Below are 23,755 nucleotides of genomic sequence, written 5' to 3'. Positions count from 1 at the left end.
GACCAGTTGTCATCTCATGCACAGTTCTGATTGTTGTTGTTGTTGTTGTTGTTGTGGTCTTCAGTCCTGAGACTGGTTTGATGCAGCTCTCCATGCTAATCTATCCTGTGCAAGCTCCTTCATCTCCCAGTACCTACTGGAATGTACATCCTTCTGAATCTGCTTAGTGTATTCATCTCTTGGTCTCCCTCTACGATTTTTACCCTCCACGCTGCCCTCCAATGCTTAATTTGTGATCCCTTGATGCCTCCGGACATGTCCTACCAACCGATCCCTTCTTCTAGTCAAGTTGTGCCACAAACTTCTCTTCTCCCCAATCCTATTCAATACCTCCTCATTAGTTACGTGATCTACCCATCTAATCTTCAACATTCTTCTGTAGCACCACATTTCGAAAGCTTCTATTCTCTTCTTGTCCAAACTATTTATCATCAAGTTTCACTTCCATACATGGCTACACTCCATACAAATACTTTCAGAAACGATTTCCTGACACTTAAATCTATACTCGATGTTAACAAGTTTCTCTTCTTCAGAAACGCTTTCCTTGCCATTGCCAGTCTACATTTTATATCCTCTCTACTTCAACCATCATCAATTATTTTGCTCCCCAAATAGCAAAACTCCTTTACTACTTTAAGTTCTGACAAGGGAACCTCCCCATCACATCCCCCTCAGAATTAGTTATAAGTTGGCACAGTGGATAGGCCTTGAAAAACTGAACACAGATCTATCGAGAAAACAGGAAGAAGTTGTGTGGAACTATGAAAAAAAATAAGCAAAATAAACAAACTGAGTAGTCCATGTGCAAGATAGGCAACATCAAGGAAAGTATGAGCTCAGGAACGCTGTGGTCCCGTGGTTAGCGTGAGCAGCTGTGGATCGAGTGGTCCTGGGTTCAAGTCTTCCCTTGAGTGAAGAATTTAATTTTTTATTTTCAGACAATTATTATCTGTCACCAGTGTCGTATAGAATATATCAGATGTGTTTTCCTGTGGAGGAATCGGTTGACCTATGACCTCGCAATCAAATTTTTTTGGTTCCCATTGGAGAGGCACATCCTTTTGTCTACTAATCGCACTGTTTTGCAGTGCGGTCACAAAACACAGACACTAAACTTACTACAGTGAACAGAGACGTCAATGAACGAACGGACAGATTATAACTTTGCGAAAATAAAGAAATTAAAATTTTCACTCAAGGGAAGATTTGAACCAAGGGACCACTCGTGCCGCAGCTGCTCACGCTGACCACTGGACCATGGAGCTCCTATCCTCATGCTCTCCTTGATGTTGCCTATCTTGCACATGGATACTCAGTTTGTATATTTTGCTTATTTTTTCCATAGTTCCACACAACTTCTTCCTGTTTTCTTGGTAGATCTGTGTTCTGTTTTTCAAGGCCTATCCACTGTGCCAACTTATAACTAAATCTGAGGGGAGTGCAATGGGGAGGTTCCCTTGTGAATATGCAGTATGTAATACTGATGTCACAAGTGAATACAGCCACAATTGAATACAGCCACAAACTGACATTAGCCTAAGTATCTTAAGAATCTTAACTAATCTAAATTAGCAGGATGTTCTAATTTTTAAAAAATGATGAGAAACACTAGCCTACATTTCTGATCTTTAGTTCTAGCACTGGCAGTGGCATTTACCAAATTCTGCCAAGTTTTCTCATTCCACAAATATTAAATAACAAGTAATTCAAATGAATGCATGCAACCTCCCTCTTGCATTACCATCTTTCCATCACATTTTCAATTGCTGGCAATAGCAAATCTCTGATTTCACTATGTTGCATAACACTTTTCCTAAATAAATAAGTGGCAATCAATCCAGTTGTGTTACCATCTGTCACTAGTGTTTGAGTCCTGATGTCAGTAATTTCCAAATTTCACAATTTCTTACTAACCGCCATAAGAGTTCTCATAAGGCCCCCCCCCCCCTTCCACACCCCTTGTATTTGAACCCTGACACATGCATTACGTGGACAAAGTACCCTTTCTCTCCTCCAGTCTACTGGATGTGGGAAGGTATACTCTCGTACTCATTACTTGTGATCAGGTACATTCTCATTGTTGTCATTATGAACTGAAAACCTCAGTAGCAGGTGAATACCTTTTCCTGTGGAAGTTTGACATCATGTAATGTAGTGATAACAGAGTAAATATAGATGAAAGTACAACTTAAAGTACATCAAGACCTTTTGTTCACAAACACCAGAAGTTTCCCAATCACTTTCATCAGTGTCATGGCATTGTGGGAGTGGGGGATTGGGATGGTGGGATGTGGGGGAGGTCAGAGAAGTAATGTTTATTTAGTACATGCTGGTGCTGGTGTAGGGAGTGCAATGGTCAGTGAGGTGGAAGAAATTACTCATTCAGAGATAGTTTCACACAGTCAATTACTCTTTGGGTGCAAACCCACCACAGAGCCCCCACCCCTACCCACCTTCAGTGTCGAGCACTGGTGGGCATGAATGTCAGTGGCAGTGGAATTCTTGGACCAGCTATCTGAGCACGACCAATCATGCTGTAGCAGGCTGCAAAGCAGAGCATGATGGGACAGTTGCCATGCTGTCCTCTTCTGATGAGTTGTCATGGCAGGAAATCATTGGTGAAGATCAACTACTGGTCCATTTTTCTCATGTTACAGATTAATGTAGGTCCCTGTAGTCCCATTGGTACTGACTACGATGGGTGGGTGGGGGGGGGGGGGGGGGCTGGGATGGGGGGGGGAAGCTATAATAATGATTGTAGTTGGTATCCTTCAGTTCTGTAAGTTATGGGCAACGTTGGTGTGGTGGACTGACAAGACAGCCAGTCCACAGTGACGGGTAACCGAAAGGCACGCGCTTAAACTCACGCAGGCTGGCGTGAGGTCTGAAACAGGATACGTAATGAATGCTATAAAGAAAAGTACGTAGCTGCTGGAATACTTAACTTTAATCCACAATTGGTGAACATTGGTCTTGTTACTGTACATGCTTCATTAGATACATAGCAAAGGATAAATGGCGCCTTGCTAGGTCGTAGCAATTGACTTAGCTGAAGGCTATGCTAACTATCGTCTCGGCAAAGGAGAGCATAATTCTCAGTGAACCATGGCTAGCAACGTCGGCTGTACAACTGGGGCGAGTGCTAGTAAATCTCTCTAGACCTGCCGTGTGGCGGCGCTCGGTCTGCAATTACTGACAGTGGCGACACGCGGGTCCATCGTATACTAGCGGACCGCGGCCGATTTAAAAGGCTACCACCTAGCAAGTGTGGTGTCTGGCGGTGACACCACAGTTGGTGTCTCAGGAGAGACATTTTGTTTGTGGAATTCAGTGTTGTTTCTCCTCTCTTGTGACTGTGGGCTTTACAGTGGAGTATTTTCCTCATCATCATTTGTCAGGTTCCACAGAACCCAGGCTGGTTCCAGTCACTGTAAGGAGACTGGAAAGATTCCCACAGGGAAGTGTATCAAAAAATTACTTTCCTTGTTCAAGGATGGGATGCAATCATGTGTAAGGATATTTGAAAGCACTACAGAGTGAGTCACCTCTGACCATTATGTATGGAAAATCTGCCAAAGCTTCACGTATGATTATGTGTAGCTCACCATACCGTTGTAGAGATGTTGTTGTTGTTTTGGTCTTCAGTCCTGAAACTGGTTTGATGCAGCTCTCCATGCTATCCTATCCAGTGCAAACTTCTTCATCTCTCAGTACTTACTGCATCCTACAACCTTCTGAATCTGCTTAGTGTATTCATCTCTTGGTCCTCCTCTATGATTTTTAACCTCCACACTGCCCTCCAATGCTAAATTTGTGATCCCTTGATGCCTCAGAACATGTCCTACCAACTGGTCCCTTCTTCTTGTCAAGTTGTGCCACAGACTCCTCTTCTCCCCAATTCTATTCAATACCTCCTCATTAGTTATGTGATCTACCCATCTAATTTTCAGCATTCTTCTGTAGCACCACATTTCAATAGCTTCTATTCTCTTCTTGTCGAAACTATTTATCATCCATGTTTCACTTCCATACATGGCTGTACTCCATACAAATACTTTCAGAAACGACTTCCTGCCACTTAAATCTATACTCGATGTTAACAAATTTCTCTTCTTCAGAAACGCTTTCCTTGCCACTGCCAGTCTACATTTTATATCTTCTCTACTTTGACCATCATCAGTTATATTGCTCCCCAAATAGCAAAACTCCTTTTCTACTTTAAGTGTCTCATTTCCTAATCTAATTCCCTCAGCATCACCCAACTTAATTCAACTACGTCCCATTATCCTCGTTTTGCTTTTGTTGATGTTCATCTTATATCCTCCTTTCAAGACACTGTCCATTCTGTTCAAATGCTCTTCCAAGTCCTTTGCTGTCTCTGACAGAATTACAATGTCATCGGCAAACCTCAAAGTTTTTATTTCTTCTCCATGGATTTTAATACCTACTCTGAATTTTTCTTTTGTCTCCTTCACTGCTTGCTCAATATACAGATTGAATAACATCGGGGAGAGGCTACAACCCTGTCTCACTCCCTTCCCAACCACTGCTTCCCTTTCATGCCCCTCAACTCTTATAACTGCCATCTGGTTTCTGTACAAATTGCAAATAGCCTTTAGCTCCCTGTATTTTACCCCTGCCACTTCAGAATTTGAAAGAGAGTATGCCAGTCAACATTGTCAAAAGTTTTCTCTGAGTCTACAAATGCTAGAAATGTAGGTTTGCCTGTCCTTAATCTTTCTTCTAAGATAAGTCGTTAGGTCAGTATAGCCTCATGTGTTCCAATATTTCTACAGAATCCAAACTGATCTTCCCCGAGGTCAGCTTCTATCAGTTTTTCCATTCGTCTGTAAAGAATTCGCATTAGTATTTTGCAGCTGTGACTTATTAAACTGACAGTTTGGTAATTTTCACATCTATCAACACCTGCTTTCTTTGGGATTGGAATTAATTTATTCTTCTTGAAGTCTGAGTGTATTTTGCCTGTCTCATACATCTTGCTCACCAGATGGTAGAGTTTTGTCAGGACTGGCTCTCCCATGGCGATCAGTAGTTCTAATGGAATGTTGTCTACTCCCGGCTTTCAGTGCTCTGTCAAACTCTTCACACAGTATCTTATTTCCTATTTCATCTTCATCTACATCCTCTTCCATTTCCACAATATTGTCCTCAAGTACAACGCCCTTGTCAGACCCTCTATATACTCATTCCACCTTTCTGCTTTCCCTTCTTTGCTTAGAACTGGGTTTCCATCTGGGCTTTTGATATTCATAAAAGTGGTTCTCTTTTCTCTGAAGGTCTCTTTAATTTTCCTGTAGGCTGTATCTATCTTACCCCTAGTGAGATAAGATTCTACATCCTTACATTTGTCCTCTAGCCATACCTGATGTGTTGGTAAACGTGCCAACATCTTGTAGATAGAGGCGGCCTAAATGCACGCTATCTAACGCAGACGGGCGTGAATTCTGGAACAGGATAAGGAGTGAATGCTAATAAGAAAAGTATGCAGCTCCTCGAATACTTAACTTTATATCGTCCTTGTGGTACATCGCTCTTGATAATACAGATAAGACTATCTTCAGATACGGTTAATGGCGCCTTGCTAGGTCATAGCCATGGACTTAGCTGAAGGCTATTCTAACTGTCTCTCGGCAAATGAGAGAAAGGCATTGTCAGTGTAGTCGCTAGCAAAGTCGTCGTACAACTGGGGCGAGTGCTATTCCGTAACTCGAGACCTGCCTTGTGGTGGCGCTCGGTCTGCGATCACACAGTGGCGACACGCGGGTCCGACATGTACTAAATGGACCGCGGCCGATTTAAGTTCCCACCTAGCAAGTGTGGTGTCTGGCGGTGACACCACAATACCTGCTTAGCCATTTTGCATTTCCTGTCAATCTCATTTTTGAGACGTTTCTATTACTTTTTGCCTGTTTCATTTACTGCCTTTTTATATTTTCTCCTTTCATCAATTAAATTCAATATTTCTTCTGTCACCCAAGGATTTCTACTAGCCTTCATCTTTTTACCTCCTTGATCCTCTGCTGCCTTCACTAATTCATCCCTCAGAGCTACCCATTCTTCTTCTACTGTACTTCTTTCCCCATTCCTGTCAGTTTTTCCCTTATGCTCTCCCTGAAACTCTGTACAACCTCTGGTTTAGTCAGTTTATCCAAGACCCATCTCCTTAAATTCCCATCTTTTTGCAGTTTCTTCAGTTTTAATCTACAGTTCATAACCAATAGATTGTGGTCAGAGTCCACATATGCCCCTGGAAATGTCTTACAATTTAAAACCTGTCTCCTAAATCAATGTCTTACCATTGTATAATCTCCCTGATACCTTCTAGTATCTCCAGGATTCATCCATGTGTACAACGTTCTTTTATGATTCTTGAACCAAGTGTTAGCTATGATTAAGTTATGCTCTGTGCAAAATTCTACCAGACGGATTCCTCTTTCATTTCTTACCCCCAATCCATATTCACCTACTATGTTTCCTTCTCTCCCTTTTCCTACTCTCGAATTCCAATCACCCATGACTATTAAATTTTCGTCTCCCTTCACTACCTGAATAATTTCTTTTATCTCATCATACATTTCATCAATTTCTTCATCATCTGCAGAGCTAGTTGGCATATAAACTTGTACTACTGTAGTAGTCATGGGCTTTGTGTCTATCTTGGCCACAATAATGCGTTCACTACGCCATTTTATAGTAGCTTACCCACACTCCTATTTTTTATTCATTATAAAACCTACTCTTGCATTACCCCTATTTGATTTTGTATTTATAACCCTGTATTCACCTGACCAGAAGTCTTCTTCCTCCTGCCACTGAACTTCACTAATTTCCACTACATCTAACTTTAACCTATCCATTTCCCTTTTTAAATTTCCTAACCTACCTGCCCGATGAAGGGATCTGACATTCCACGCTTCGATCCGTAGAACGCCAGTTTTCTTTCTCCTGATAATGACGCCCTCCTGAGTAGTCCCCGCCCGGAGATCCGAATGGGGGACTATTTTACCTCTGGAATATTTTACCAAAGAGAACGCCATCATCATTTAACCATACAGTAAAGCTGCATGCCCTCGGGAAAAATTACGGCTGTAGTCGCTGTTGCTTTCAGCCGTTCACAGTACCAGCACAGCAAGGCCGTTTTGGTTAGTGTTACAAGGCCAGATCAGTCAGTAATCCAGACTGTCGCCCCTGCAACTACTGAAAAAGCTGCTGCCCCTCTTCAGGAACCACATGTTTGTCTGGCCTCTCAACAGATACCCCTGCATGACGAAACTTGACAGCTCCCTGGTATTTGGCAATGGGGCAGGGGCAATAAATTCCACGTAAGATTTTTAATAAAGATACTTTTAAATCTTTTTTGAAAGTCTGTCTAGAACCTGGAAGCATTCATGACAACACTTCCGTCCACTGTTCTTTGTGGCACTTCAGCACAGTCTTAATTTTACGGTGTCAACACAGTATGAGACCATTGCTCTATGGATGGTCAGCCTTCATGCTGAAGTTCTGGAAACTGCAATGTTTGCACATTTCTGAAAGTAATAAGGATTTGAGCTGGTGGCCTTGGTCCATTGTAATTGATATACGACAACCAAAGTGTGCTACCTACATTTGTAAAAAATATTTTTGCCATAGATTTGATGGTATTATGTACCAAAGGCATTGCCTCTACCCAGTGAGTAACACAAACTGATGCTGAGAGTATGTAGCAATCGCTTTCTAACTCAGGCATACATCCAATGAGGTTGAGATGTACAATCAGCAAACATTTTTTTGGTATTGTATTGTGTAGCTGGCATGTATGGAGGAGGGGTGGGGGGGTGCATGATGTCTGAATTTACTATCCTGACAGCTGTTGCCAGCTTTTGTCCATTCCATAACTAACTTCGTGGTTGGCTGTACTCTGTGATGACGCACATTGTGCAGGCTGTTGAAAACTGCTCAGCTGGCCGGAGTGGCCGTGCGGTTCTAGGCGCTACAGTCTGGAGCCGCGTGACCACTACGGTCGCAGGTTCGAATCCTGCCTCGGGCATGGATGTGTGTGATGTCCTTAGGTTAGTTAGGTTTAAGTAGTTCTAAGTTCTAGGGTACTAATGACCACAGCAGTTAAGTCCCATAGTGCTCAGAACCATTTGAACCATTTGAAAACTGCTCCATAAAACTTTTGTCGAACAACTGGATTTAACTTGTTTCATGAGATATTGCTCCATAATTGTGTACCTGTTCCATGGATCGTCACCTGCTCCAGTCGAAGGCCAGTAGTGCAGTAGTGAGTAATATCATAATGTGGATTCTATTACTGTGCCTCAACAAGTTCTTCATAACCTATATTGAGTCACTGCACTATTATGCAAGAAGAAACCAACCACAATGTTGTCATCTACTTTATGATGTCATACATCTATGGTAAATTGGTTGATGAAATCAAGTTGGTGAAAGCACTGAGGATTGCAGTCATTGCCCAGCTTGTGGATGGAGTGGACTGGTGGCTGATGGTCTGAAAAATTGTGAGAGATCTGCCTTTGATGTCTTCATGAAAATGCTTGAGCACTCCATAAAGAAATGACTACAATTTCCTATTACAGGCTGACCATTTGTATTGTGTTACTATGAGTTCAATGAGAATAGCCCACAGTGGTTGCTGCTAGCCAGTGACTGTTTGCTTTAAGGCCCTGCTAATAGCAGTTTCACTGGTGTCTGTCATAACAGAAAAATGTGATGAAGACACTGGATGTGTGAAAGTAATGGCTTGGTGTATACAATCTATTTGACTGAATGCTTGTTGCATCAGGCTGGTCCATGCCAGTGTCTGTTTGCCACATGAATTCTTTCCAGTCAAATGTTCTCTTACTTCTGCTGCCAGCAGTATATGATGACAGTGGAGACTGATCAAGCTGAGGAAATGACATAATTTATGGAAGTTTATTGGCCTAGGTATCTGATGAATGAAGTCCTTGCAGTGATGTGTTGCTCTAATACCTGTCACAGAATGAGCGAGGAAGGTTACTTCCAATTTGTGAAGTTGGCAATTTTCCTTTTTGATGATTATCTCACATTGTTCTGAAGCTTGAAAATTTAGTTAGAGGTGATTTTCGTACTATTGGAAAGATGGTGAGAACATAGCAATATCGTCCAAGTAAGAGAAAGAAAAAAGAAATCTTTGGAGAACTCCATCATTAAAATATCACCAAGTTTGTGCAACATTTTTCAATACAAAGGTAATAAAAAGACATCCTTATTGTCCAAAATGCATAATTTTAGTACTTTTAGGTACATTTTCACGAGTCATTGGCATTTGCAAATTTACCTGATAAATCTTGTACAAAATCTTATATATTGCTTCACAGATATCAGTCAAGGGCTGTGGGCCTGGTAATCCTCACATAGCTGGTATGAATCATCTTTATTGGCACTAAACAAATGAAGGTAGTCCATGAGATGTGTGAAAGGTGTACTGTTCTTGTCTGTAATAAATCATCGATGGTAACCTACATCTGCATCTACATTTATACTTCGCAAGCCACCCAATGGTGTGTGGTGGAAGGTACTTTATGTGCCACTGTCATTACCTCCCTTTCCTATTCCAGTCGCGTATGTTTCGTGGGAAGAACGACTGCCAGAAAGCCTCCATGCACGCTCGAATCTCTCTAATTTTACATTCATGATCTCCTTGGGAGGTATAAGTAGGGGGAAGCAATATATTCGATACCTCATCCAGAAACGCACCCTGTTGAAACCTGGACAGCAAGCTACACCATGATGTAGAGCGCCTCTCTTGCAGACTCTGCCACTTGAGGTTGCTAAACATCTCTGTAACGCTATCACACTTACCAAATAACCCTGTGACGAAACATGCCGCTCTTCCTTGGATCTTCTCTGTCTCCTCTGTCAACCCGACCTTGTATGGATCCCACACTGATGGGCAATACTCAAGTAGAGTTTGAACGAGTGTTTTGTAAGCCACCTCTTTTGTTGATGGACTACATCTTCTAAGGACTCTCCCAATGAATCTCAACCTGACACCCACTTTACCAACAATTAATTTTATGTGATCATTCCACTTCAAATCGTTCCGCATGCATACTCCCAGATATTTTACAGAAGTAACTGCTACAAGTGTTTGTTCCGATATCATATAATCGTACAATAAGTGATCCTTCTTTCTATATATTTGCAATACATTACATTTGTCTATGTTAAGGGTCAGTTGCCACTCCCTGCACCAAGTGCCTATCCGCTGCAGATCTTCCTGCATTTCGCTGCAATTTTTTAAGGCTGCAACTTCTCTGTATACTACAGCGTCATCTGCAAAAAGCCGCATGGAACTTCTGACACTATCTACTGGGTCATTTATATATATATTGTGAAAAGCAGTGGTCCCATAACACTCCCCTATGGCATGCCAGATGTTACTTTAACATCTGTAGACATCTCTCCATTGAGAACAACATGCTGTGTTCTGTTTGCTAAAAACTCTTCAATCCAGCCACACAGCTGGTCTGATATTCCATAGGCTCTTACTTTGTTTATCAGGCGACAGCGTGGAACTGTATCAAACACCTTCTGGAAGTCAAGGAAAATGGCATCTACCTGGGAGCCTGTATCTAATATTTTCTAGGTCTCATGAACAAATAAAGTGAGTTGGGTCCCACAAGATTGCTGTTTCTGGAATACATGTTGATTCTTACAGAGTAGATTCTGGGTTTCCAGAAATGACATGATATGCAAGCAAAAAACATGTTCTAAAATTCGACAACAGATTGATATCAGAGATATAGGCCTATAGTTTTGCGCATCTGCTCGACGACCCTTCTTGAAAACTGGAACTACCTGAGCTCTTTTCCAATCATTTGGAACCTTCCGTTCCTCTAGAGACTTGCAGTACACGGCTGTTAGAAGGGGGGCAAGTTCTTTCATGTACTCTGTGTCGAATCGAATTGGTATACCGTCAGGTCCGGTGGATTTTCCTCTGTTGAGTGATTACAGGTGCTTTTCTATTCCTTGGACACTTATTTTGATGTCAGCATGTAACTTGTCTAGAGCTAGCCACCATGCTTCTGGAAAACTGGGGTCCCTTGCATAGAATTTATCCCATGACCGTGTCATTTCTGATGCCTCTCTTTGCCTGTGGGACAAGCAGAACACTGACTATACTGTGGCCAAAGGTTTATCTTCTGACATTGGTGTTATTGGTCTGCAGTAATGTGTAAGGACCCTAATGAGTGGCATGTACATGCTGCTGGAACAAAGTTCAATTCTTCTTGACACCTGTGGCTGCAGCTGATTGCCCCAGGATACTGATAATATTTCTGTATTTGGCATATTGCATCTTTGTGTGCTTGTCTCACATTCTTCTTGCCTTTAGTGTCTGTATCATTTAGCTCTAATGAAGTCCTAGTTAACATTTTCTCTATATGCGTAAGCTGCTTGTGATATCTGGAAGATATTTTTTAAAAATGTTCCAGGTTCTTTAAAAGTGCATGAATATGCATAGTTATTGTAGTTGTTCTCACCGATCGATAGTGCCCTCCTTCTTCCTTCAGTGTAACTATTCACTTTGTAGCACTTTCCAATTATTTTCTCTTGTTGGTTAACTTGGATTTTAAAGCTTGATTTTCCTAGTGTATTTTCGCTTGTTCTGTCCTTGTATCTTCGTATTTCTTGTTCATAGTGACCAGTTCCATCTTCAAGGTACAGCATGAGTTCATCAACTGTTTATTCACTGTTATATTGGTAACTTGTGGATGTGTGAGTGGTCCACCTATTATGCCCAGATCTGACTCTTCATTTCTAGCATGATAGAGAGTGCTGCAGAGAGGTTTGGAGGGATATAAAACTGTCTTTAAAAAATCTGCACTCAATAGCAGCTCATTTACATCAGAAATTGTAAAATGCCAGGTGAAAGTTTCGTGTAGTCTGAGGTCCACTGTGTTAGTAAGTGTTCCACACAATTTGATGTGAGTATCATTTGTGGATCACAGCTGAGGAATTGAATCTGAAATTTCCAATTGAGATGTCATTTTGGGAAGGATGCTCACCATAGATCACATGTTGCTAAGGAAGTATGGTTTTGACATCTTGTTTTGGATGTACATCCTGCAGCTGTCCTCAGTAGGATGAGCTACACTGGCTTGGCCAGCCCATCTGTTTGATGGTGCTTGGAGCTTGGACATTTCTATGGTGCAGAGCATTAGCCTACTTGGTTCCCAAAATGGCCATGCATAGAACATCCATCCTTGTCAACTGAGTGTGTGACTGCTGCATGCAACTAGAGTCTGGAATTCCCATTAACTGCTGTGGCGTGTTTTTTACATGTAGTTTCACTGTCATGTACCTCAGAGAGTGCTTGAGTTCTTGATCAATTCATTTCCATTACAGAGATCTTGAAGACTGCTGCCAGTGTAAGTTATCATTGCCAACTTAATAACATTACCAATGGTGTGTGAGTGCCAAAATTCTGTATGCAGTTCATAATCTCCTTCCCATGTATCATATTTCTGTAAAATCATTGCAGCCTATATTTGTTGAGGCAACTTACTTGGCCAAAATGTCCAAATCATGACATCTGTCATTTATGTTGGATCAATTAATTCCAATAACGTCTATAAAACTGTGAAGGCATTTTGCTACCCAGTTTTTCTGTTTACTTCACTCCCCATTTTTGTTGTTCTGGTGTTTTGTTTAGGCTTGGAAGCAAAGCAGCTTGTGGCGACCATCAACTGCGAGTAACTGCCACCTATGAAGGGCAGAGTAAACAGTCTTTGGGGTCTTGTAGTTTTTTTGGTTGGGTCTTGTGGACTTCGGCTTCAATGTGCCTTTTGTGAATTTCTGTAGTGTTTTCTTGTGTTTTGTGTAATTACACAAACTTAATAAAAGTGCCTGATCATAATTGGTTGGAGTTTTCTGTGCACGGTCAGTTGCTGCAGCCAGAAAACCCACAAGCTTTTGCTGTGTCAGATTCACAAGTGGTGTGAAGCAATTGGACCATATCACTTATGACATAGGTGTAATCCCCAACATTACCTACTAGGGTGAAAACCTTAAAGTGTAGTGCATCATGTCATGACCAGCAAGGATTGTTTTCACAATGGCAGACTATGAGTAGTTATCCAGTGTATCACAAAACACCCCAATAATACTCAAGAAAGGGTCACTGATAAGACAACACTGTAACTGATAAGCAGTATACGAGGTCTGTTCTGAAGATTTCAGAACTTTGGCAACAAAATTTTTCTTCAGTTACCTTTTACTTATTGTGCAGGGACTCCTTGAAAATACTGTCCTTCACAAATGATACACCCCTCACAGTGCCACTTCCGCTTCCAGAAGCAGTCTTGGTAGGCCTCTTGCTGGACCACGTGAAGCACCATTTGCTAATTTTCTTTTAGCTCATCCATTGTAGCAAAACTTTCTCCTTTCAACAGGGTTTTCAACTTTGGAAATAAAAAGAAGTCCACTGGGGCCAGGTCTGAATAGTATGAAGGATAAGGCAGCACAGTGATTTTGTTTTCTGTGCAATAGTCATGCACCGGCAGGGATGAATGTGTGGGTGCATTATCATGATGCAAGAGCCATGAACTATCTCACCACTTTTCAGTCCCCAACCAAATTTTCTCACAGGCATTGTAACACATCCCAGTAGTATCATTGATTAACAATTTGTCCCTGTGGCATGAATTCATAATGAACTAATCCTTCAAAGTCAAAGAATACTATCAGCTTGGCTTTGACATTTGACCTGACATGATGAACTTTCCTTGGTCTTGGAGAACCTTTCCCAGCTCATTGTGAAGATTGAATGTTGGTCTCAACATTATAGCTGTAGACCCATGTCTTATCATCAATTATGATTCTCTTAAAGAGCATCTTGTTCTTATTTATCCAATCCAAAAGCTCTTCACAGATTGCAAGATGAAAGTCTTTCTGGTCTTGACTCATAAGCTGTGGGATGAACTTAGTGAAACAAATACTAACAAAGAGATAGAGGGACTGGCCAGTACTTACCTCAGCTCAGTACAGCCGATAGATACACTGAGGTAAGTACTGGCCAGCCCCTCTATCTCTTTGTTAGTATTTGTTTCACATCTCATATGAGATTTTCCATTAATAATTTGGATGAACTTAGTGGTAAGATAATGCATTCCAACATGCTGTGTCAGGATTTTGTGACATGACACAACTGAAATGTTACATTCTTCTGCATCCTCTCGAACCATCAGTCTTTGATTGGCACACACAGTTTCATTGATGTTCCTGATATGAGTGTCATCAGTAGATGTCAAAGGGCACCCTGACAAGGGGTAATCTTTAACATCCGTCTGGCCATTTTTAACTGTGTGAACCATTCATAACACAGAGTATAGCGTCATCACTGTAGGCTTCTTGCATCATTTGGTGTGTCTCTGTAAGGGTTTTCTTGACTTTCATGCAAAATTTAATGTAAGCATATTGCTCCTCTAACTCTACCATCTTGAAAAATACACCAAGTGTGTGACGCAATGTTCTACTCAATACAGGACTGAACAATAACTAACAGACATACAACAATGAAACTTCCAGCAGTTACACAGCACATGCAGGGATGCCAACTACATTTCACTCCAACATACCTTTGGGGCTAAATAAATTGTTCTGAAATTTCTTGAAGACCTGGTATATGCGAGGATGTTTCATCCAGGATGGGGTAATGCTCTTATCTCATGGTTACTAATGAGGTCTTCTGGTGTCAGGCTATACACTGAGCTAATTATATTGAAGGTCACATGACTTTCACCCCTACCCCCCTGCCCCACCCACTGTGGGGATCACTGCAACTGTATGTCATACACTCAAGGTCACCCAGACGAACCTGAGGCAAATAGTCTACTTATAGACAAGGTCGTAACATAATTTGATACTGGTGATACGGACTTCTGTGATATAAAATTGGTGGTAAACCCATATCTCTCTCAACCAATCAGAACACATTAAAATGGTGGGAAACCCCTCTCCTCCCCTTGACCGACAAAGTTAAGCTCCACCCCTCCTCATCCTTTATGACTAGTTCAGTAGCATAGGACTATTCATTTGAGGGCTGTGCATCATAAGGAGATGTTCAGTTTTGCCTTAAGCAAACAGTTACTAAAACTAAATCTATAGTGAACAGGTCAGGATAAAATAAGATTTTTTTGGTCCTTTTATTGAATTCTTTACAAAGCTTTTTTTTCTTATAACAATAATGTGCAAAACTATTTTTTACAATTTTTTGTCAATTTATTTACAAAGCTATTTGTTTATAACATACAATAATTTCCAAAGAAAACATTCAATTATTGATAAAATTATTTAATAGGATAGATAAAAAATCTACTCACTAAGCAGCGGGAGAGCACACACCTAAATGACTGTTGTGATAGGCAAGCTTTCGGAGCCAGTGGCTCCTTCTTCAGGCAGAAGTGTTGAAGCGGAAGGAAGAAGGGTGAAGGAGAAGGAATGTAGAGGTCTAGGAAAAGTGGTAGATTTTGTAAAAGTCACCCAGAACTGTAGGTCAGAGGAGACTTACCCTATGGGATGAGAAGGAAAGGTAAGTCCCCCCTGACCCATGGTTCTAGGTGACTTTCCCAAAATCTACCCATTTTTCTAGGCCTCTCCAGTCCTTTCCCTTCACTCTTCTTCCTTCTCCTTGAATCTTTCTGCCTGAAGAAGGAGCCACTGGCTCCGAAAGCTTGCCTATCTTAACAGTCTTTTATACGTGTGCTCTGCCGCCACTTGGTAAGTAGATTTTTTATCTATCCAGTTAAATAATAATTTGCAAAGGTATTTGTTATAATTTTGTGTTGGTTTGTTTAAAAAGCTCTTTGTATTTGATGAACGCCAAAATGCAAGTATTCTTTTGTAATGGCATATATACACTGGTTTATTTACAGAGCTATTTTTTTTTTACGGAAGACCTATATATGCAGTACTATCAAGTACACTAAAAACTTAGATACTAAGTTTATCATTGAATTTGTAATTGTTGTGTTTCATTCTATATACACTTTGTATATTTTGTATCACAGATGATTCTATAAACAATATTTACATTTTTAATCAAAATCTGTATTAATCAGAGTTTGCGTGCACGCACGTGCGTGCACACACACACACACACACACACACACACACACACACACAAACACACACATATACACATTTATATGCACTTAGAGTGCAGCTGTGTACATAGTACACAATATATACATACATGTATTGTGCAATCAGACACACACATGGTCAGACACACAACAAGCAGTTTATCCAACTATTCCACATAAACTTACATCCACAACCATTACTTATAAACAAATGAATACACAACCACACACTCAATCACTCAATGAATACTGTGAGTACAGTAATGCCCCATCCTATCCCCAGAGGTGAGCCATTTGTCACCATGACGCAACAGTCTCACTGAAAAACTTGCCTGGCAGGCTATATGTGGAGCAGTGCCAGTTTGTTTCAGCACCCACCTCTTGTATAGTTGAACATTAGAGCCTTAAGGGCCTTGCGATGCAAGCCATTGGCTTTCCTATGGGTGGCAACAGCATGTATACAGTACGCACATATTTTTGACCTTAACCCTATAAAATTCACAATCTGTGAACCATTCAGCTCGTCTTCCATCAAATAATAACCTTCTTGTTTTGAGGTGTTATTCGATAAGGTTTATTGGCCAAATATCAAGATGTGTCATATGCTTCAGGATTATACCTAATTACTTCATATGGATCACAGTGTTTCACCCAGATGGTGAAGCTGTATGATCCATATAAAGTAAATTGGGTTCATAACTTTTGCTTCACAAACAAATAGTCAGTTGGTACATGTGGAGTTTCAAAATTCCTGAATACACATACAAGAACAGACAGGCTTTGTGAACTTCACTGAAACCTTGGCCATCTCCACAGCAACTAGTCTGTCATTGAGGATGGTGGCCTGCTTGAATTTCAGCCTGGTGATATAATCTCTGGTGCAATAACACCCATCCCAAAGGTAAACTAAATCAATTTCATGGTATTCTGTAACATTTTCCATTTTTTTTCAAAAGCTGAATTGTTCATTAATTTATGAAAATCTTTTTCAAAGTCACAAATTACAAGAGTCCTCTGTTTGGTGTTTTCATCAATGCAATCTTCAACCAGAAATGCTGACTGAACAAGATGCCATGGGTGATTCAAAAAAGTTCCATCCCCAAAATGAGATTTCTATAATGTATAATGTATCTCAACTTATTTTCTTCAATGTTGTAAACGACTTCAGGGGAGAAACGTTACATGGGAATAGGTGCTTCAGACACTGGCTGTGTGCTTCATGCAAACGGGTGGGATGCGTCAGTTCTACATCCAAAATATATCCCACGCCAGAGACAGTGGCTATATTTCAGATCTCTTTTACCAGTCTGACAGTTTTATGATTGGGTAGCCATTGGAACCTTCCAATCTGTAGAAATTCTTGCACAGCATGCCTGCAGACATTGCTTATTACCAAGTAAAGGATGTAAGTTAAATTGTTTGAAAACTTAGCTTCCTAAACTAAAGATGCTGTCTACTTTTTGGAGATTAAACATTCCACAGGGTCACAAAATGTCATAGATATGCTATGGATGACATTCTATGAGTGGGTAATTGTAATGATCCTAGATGGTTACACTCTGATCTGAATTTAAGCTACTGATGCCAGGTTTTTCTTCTGGTTTGTTCATATTTCCATAACTGTCTATTTCTACAGGAAAATTTGGTGTACTAACACACTTTTCAGTTGTTACTATTTCTTCATTTATTTGTTTATTTCCTTTTTTATTTTTTTAATCTGTTGACTATCTATGTGATCAGGATGTTAGAATATGTAAACCATGGAAAGTTAGTCACACTAGGACTTTTATGGTTAATTTAGACAAAAAAAAACCTTGATTAACACTTGATTAACACAAATTATATTTTATGGTCATACATGAAGTCCTGTTTTTTACTGTGCACTATGCGTGTCAGGGTTTATATTTAAATCTTTTAATTTCTATAAAATTTGTCTTTTCTTTTTGATTGCCTTTGGCCTTGTGATGGCACCAAGGCAAGCGGACATTCTGATGTCTTTTCTGATTCAGTCAAGGTGTATCAGATTGCTAGAGAGTCAGACATGTTGTATTCACACACTTAAAACATTGTATGTTCTTTGTTGTAGCTGTTTGAAGTTTGAGAATGAAGTACAGTATTTGTGAATCAGTAGTTCTGTTTATGAAACTTTGAGTGAAAAACATTGCAAGAAATTAAAAAATGGGTGGTATAACTTCACTTCAATCTACAATGCAAACCATTACCTGAGTTCTGGAATGTTTGAAAGGATCTTTGCTGGCTCTAGACAAATGCTGCCAGAGGAATATCAGTAAATTAACTTTTCTTTCTATCACTTTTACTATGACATATGCTCAGTGCATATGCGATATCCTTCTGGCTCAGTAGTCAATTATACCTCTCTTATGTACGTCTTTGCCCCATTTTTGGGATACCAAATGTTGGTGATCTGTGAAAGGGTATGCAAGAAGCAGTGGATAGCAATATAAGGGTGTCCTCAGCAACCAAAGGGCAGCACTGTAGGCAGTTGGAGAACAGGTTTCAGCTAGGATGTGTGAGTGCTCTTTGGGCGAGACATTGCTGGAGGGTGATGGCCTAGCCTGTGAAGTATTATTGGTGCCATCATGCTGGTTGGATTTCAACTGTCAGCTTCTTTAGTGCGGGAGGAAGTGATCGTGTTTCAGGAACCACTGAGTGCCTATATAATGGTCTACATGGTGAGTCTTTTTGTAATGAGCAGTAAGTTTGTTCTTAACTGAGGTGTGATCCACTGCATCCTGAGTCTAATTGGGTCTACTAGCTGGTTGCTGTTTTGAGCCAAAGGTGATCATTTGTATTTTTCTATTAGGTTGTGCTTAGCTGATTTTCTGGACACTTATTCATGATGTGTGGTGAATGTGGATTACAATTTGATTTTGTTGTCTGCTTGCAAGCCTGCTCTTTCTGTCAAACTCTGCTATAATTTACATGTCTGGTGCATTATTTATTCATTTCTCACCAGCCTTCTGTAATTCATTGGTGTCTTGTATTTTATTAGATTTGTATTTAACACACTTACTGTTTAATGTAACTGCAAGTTATCTGTTAACATATTATCTATTCAATGCTTGTCAGCCTTTCTTCAATTCACTGTTGTTTTGGCATTTTACTGGAACAGTGTGTAATGCCTTGAATGCTTGCCAAACTGATTTAAATCATTGGTGTTTTGTATTTTATTATAATACTGTTTAAGGATTCAGAGTACTTACAAATGGTGGAAAATAGAAATTTTTTAATGACTTTATTAAATTATATAGTCTTTCCAGATTACATTGATATATACATTACAGGGTTTCAAATGAAAAGTGATGTATACAGGGTGTTACAAAAAGGTACGGCCAAACTTTCAGGAAACATTCCTCACACACAAAGAAAGAAAACATGTTATGTGGACATGGGTCTGGAAATGCTTACTTTCCATGTTAGAGCTCATTTTATTACTTGTCTTCAAATCACATTAATCATGGAATGGAAACACACAGCAACAGAACGTACCAGAGTGACTTCAAACACTTTGTTACAGGAAACGTTCAAAATGTCCTCTGTTAGCGAGGATACATGCATCCACCCTCCGTCACATTGAATCCCTGTTGTGCTGATGCAGCCCTGGAGAATGGCGTATTGTATCACAGCCATCCACAGAACGAGCACGAAGAGTTTCTTCATTTGGTACCGGGGTTGCGTAGACAACAGCTTTCGAATGCCCCCATAAATGAAAGTCAAGAGGGTTGAGGTTAGGAGAGCGTGGAGGCCATGGAATTGGCCCGCCTCTACCAATCTATCGGTCACCAAATCTGTTGTTGAGAAGCGTACGAACACTTCGACTGAAATGTGCAGGAGCTCCATCGTCCATGAACCACATGTTGTGTCGTACTCGTAAAGGCACATGTTCTAGCAGCACAGGTAGAGTATCCCGTGTGAAATCACGATAAGGTGCTCCATTGAGCGTAGGTGGAAGAACATGGGGCCCAATCAAGACATCACCAACAATGCCTGCCCAAACGTTCACAGAAAATCTGTGTTGATGACGTTGAGGGAATATGGTATAGTTGTAGGTAAACAACTAGAATTCTCTCATATACAGATTTATTCACACTTAGCGTCTACGCAGATACAAGTCCGGAGGCTAACTGCCGTTAGCGTCCAACATGCTCTCCCAAAGCCCTCTCCTCGAAGATAGCACACTTACGCACAGAACAAATATCGATTTTTATGGCACTCTAAGCCACATAGCCCCCCCCCCCCCCCCCCCCCGCGCAGTATGGAGTACATCCCTGTGAATGGGGGGGGGGGGGTGAGAAGTTAGGAAGGTAACGCACAGTTCTTCTGCGTCTGACGGAAGCAGTCGACTGGTAGGAGACCGGGGGGTGAAGCCTGGTACGTCGACGGTGAAGTCACCAAGCGACGCCGGCGGCTGAAGACGACGTCCCGTCCTGGAGTGAAGGTGTAGCACTTCGTCAGCCAGCAGGTGGAGAATCACCTTGCCAGAAGGCCTAACAAAGGCATGCAAATTGCCACACGCAGCACTTCTGCTCAATTTAAAGCGGTGCACCACACGAGATTCTGCACTTCCTCCCTCAATATTGTCACACGTGAGTACCACATACACTGTATCGCCATCTACGACAACAGATAATTTATGTATGTCATCAGGGTGCACATGTGTTGTGAATTCTTGGATGGCACCTGTACGAGCAATGGTAGGGAGGCAGGGAGGTGTGGGAAAGCCATGGCAGGGGGAAGCATCTGCTAAGAGGGGGATGGCAGGTGCACTAGACTGTGCAGGAGACAACCTCGGGCGATCAGCTGACAGAGGAGGGAGCGTGACCGAAGGCAACGAGGAGCCAGTGTGGGTTGAACGGCATGAAAAAGAGCTGTCACACAAAGATGGTAACACAATGGTAGAATCCGAGTGGTTGGCCGTTCAACTGCGAGGGCTGTGAGGAGTGAAGCCCCGAAAAGATTGGCCACTCGAATTAGATGAACATGGAGAAGGAGCAGTGCTCAGCAGAGAAACACGCTGTGGAAAATCAATACCCAAATCCATGGTGTGGGAAGATGGATGGCCGCTCGAAGCAGGAGTGGGAGAAATAGGGGCAGAATCAGGGAGGTTCACCTGAGGCTCAATGAAAGCTGGTTTCACTCCGTTGAGTGAGACCGTAGTTACAGAGTCTTTTATGAGGAGATCCATGTCATTCTCAGAGCGTTTGATGACCTTGTAAGGAGCTGTGTAGGGTGACTGAAGCGGGGCTTTGACTGAGTCATCTCTGAGAAACATGTACTCACAAGAGTCTAGCGTGTGCGGTACGTACACGTGCGGAGGTGTACGAGCAGCTGGAGGTGGCGGCTGAATTTTGCTGCAGTGCAAGCGCACCCACTCGAGAAGTGAAGGGAGTTCAGAGGGCCGTGGAAGTGGGGTCGGAGTGACTAATTCTCCAGGCAAAAGCAGAGGTTGGCCATATACAAACTCGGCTACGGACCCCTTGAGGTCTTCCTTGAATGTCGCACGAAGGCCAAGAAGCACGAAGGGCAGTGCTTCTGTCCATAGTGAGTCATGGCAACGCAGGGCAGACTTCAGGGTGCAATGCCATCGCTCGACAAGCCCATTGCTTTGGGGGTGGTATGCAGAAGTATGAATTTTGACAATACCACACATTTTACATAAGTCAGAGAAAACTGAAGACTCGAATTGTCGCCCCTGGTCAATGGTGAGGTAAACAGGTGAGCCAAATCTAGAGATCCACGAATCTAAGAATGCTCGACTTACTGTCTCAGAGGTAATGTTCAGAATAGGCACAGCCTCAGCCCACCGAGTCATCCTGTCAATAGCTGTAAACAAGTAACAGAAACTCTCGGAGGGGGGCAAAGGGCCTACGAGGTCAACATGAACATGGTGAAACCGGCCTGGAGGTTGGGCAAAACAGCCAAGGGGTGGAGAAGTGTGCCTGGAAACTTTGTTCTGTTGACACACCATGCATGCCCTTGCCCAAGACTGACAGTCACGGCGCATGTTTCTCCAGACAAACCGTTCAGCTACCAGACAGGTGGAGGCTTTGACACCAGGGTGTGCTAATGTGTGTAGTTTGTCAAAGACCTGGCGTTGAAGGGGCTTAGGAATGAATGGCCGCAATGTACCAGTCGATTCATCACACCACACTGAGTCAGATATGCCAGGGAAAGTAGAGCGTACCAGTTGGAGAGAGGAGCTGTGGTCTGAAATTAACTGCACGGTATCGGGGTCTGCCGATTGCAACCGAGGTAGGTCTGTTAAGTCAATTAAGGTTGTGACAGCACCAACACGCGAGAGAAAATCAGCGACCACATTGTCTGCTCCTCGGATGTAGCAAATGTCATTTGTAAATTGCAAGATGTAATCGATGTGACGAAAGCGTCGTGGGGGCGGATCAGCCGCAGGATTTTTTATGGCAGGAACCAACGGCTTGTGATCAGTGAGCACATAGAAATCTCGTCCCTCAACATCAGTTCTGAAGTGTATTATGGCCTCATAAACTGCAAGTAGTTCTCTGTAGAATGCTGAGTATTTCTTCTGCGCGTTGTTTAGCTTTTTTGGGAAAAACTGCACGGGGGTCGTAACATTGTTGTATGTCTGACTCAGTACTGCGCCGATAGCATTGTCACTAGCGTCAGTAGTGATAAACATTGTGGCGTCCGCCCGTGGGTGAGCAATAGTGACAGCGGAAGCCAACAGCTGTTTGAGTTCATTATATGCCTTGTCCATGTCTGGTGTCCATGGTACCTGGCGGGTGCCAGAAGTTTCTGGGCCAGCGAAAGCATCTGTGAGAGGAGCCTGCACCGCAGAAGTGGCTGGCAAATGTTTCCGGTAATAATTAACTGTTCTGATGAACCTGCGTAATTCCCTGTAGGTCTGAGGGCGTAGCATCTCGAGAACAGGCTTGATGTTGTCCTGTGGTGGTGTCAGACCGTCCGATGACACAACATAACTTAGGAATGTGACGGATGACTGGTGTAATTCAGTCTTTTTATTGTTCAGTTCAATACCAGCAGCTGCTAAAATATCTGTCACGACTTGAACACACTCCTCACTCTGTTCTAAAGTAGAAGCAAAAACCAATATGTCGTCCATATATACGAAACAAAAGTCTAGATGGGATAAAGTTTGACTGATGAAACGCTGCCACGTTTGGGGTGCATTTTTCAACCCAAACGGCATAAATTTGTATTGGAACAGCCCGAAGGGAGTGGTTATGGCAGTCTTTTCAATGTCCTCCGGAGCCATAGGAATCTGATGAAATGCGTACTTACAGTCCAAAACAGAGAAGTACTTTGCACCTGCGAGCGCATGATTGAAGTCTGCGATGTGTGGGACCGGATATTTATCAATGATGGTGCGGGCATTTAAATGCCTATAGTCTCCAACCATACGCCAAGTACCGTCTTTCTTTTGGTCAAACAGGATAGTACTAGCCCAGCAACCGGAAGAAGGTTCGATTATTCCCTTTTGTAAACAGATCGTCCAATTGTTCTTTTGCAATTTTCATAAATTCCGTCTTGAGGTGGCACGGACGTTGCCATATGGGCGGCCCATGGGTTAGATGTAACCGATGAACTGTGCCATTAGTGAC

General features: G+C 41.9%; 1 protein-coding gene across 1 annotated transcript in view; it reads right to left on the bottom strand.

Moving 5' to 3' along the window:
* The window catches only part of LOC126418765 (uncharacterized), a 272,831-nt gene that overhangs the window by 199,506 nt on the left and 49,570 nt on the right, over positions 1 to 23,755 (bottom strand). The gene's annotated exons all lie outside the window — the stretch shown is intronic.

This window comes from Schistocerca serialis, chromosome 9 (assembly GCF_023864345.2).
Source record: "Schistocerca serialis cubense isolate TAMUIC-IGC-003099 chromosome 9, iqSchSeri2.2, whole genome shotgun sequence".
NCBI classification, from domain to species: domain Eukaryota; kingdom Metazoa; phylum Arthropoda; class Insecta; order Orthoptera; family Acrididae; genus Schistocerca; species Schistocerca serialis.
The sequence above is the reverse complement of the archived record's forward strand: the minus strand, read 5'-3'. Positions and strand labels throughout refer to the sequence as shown.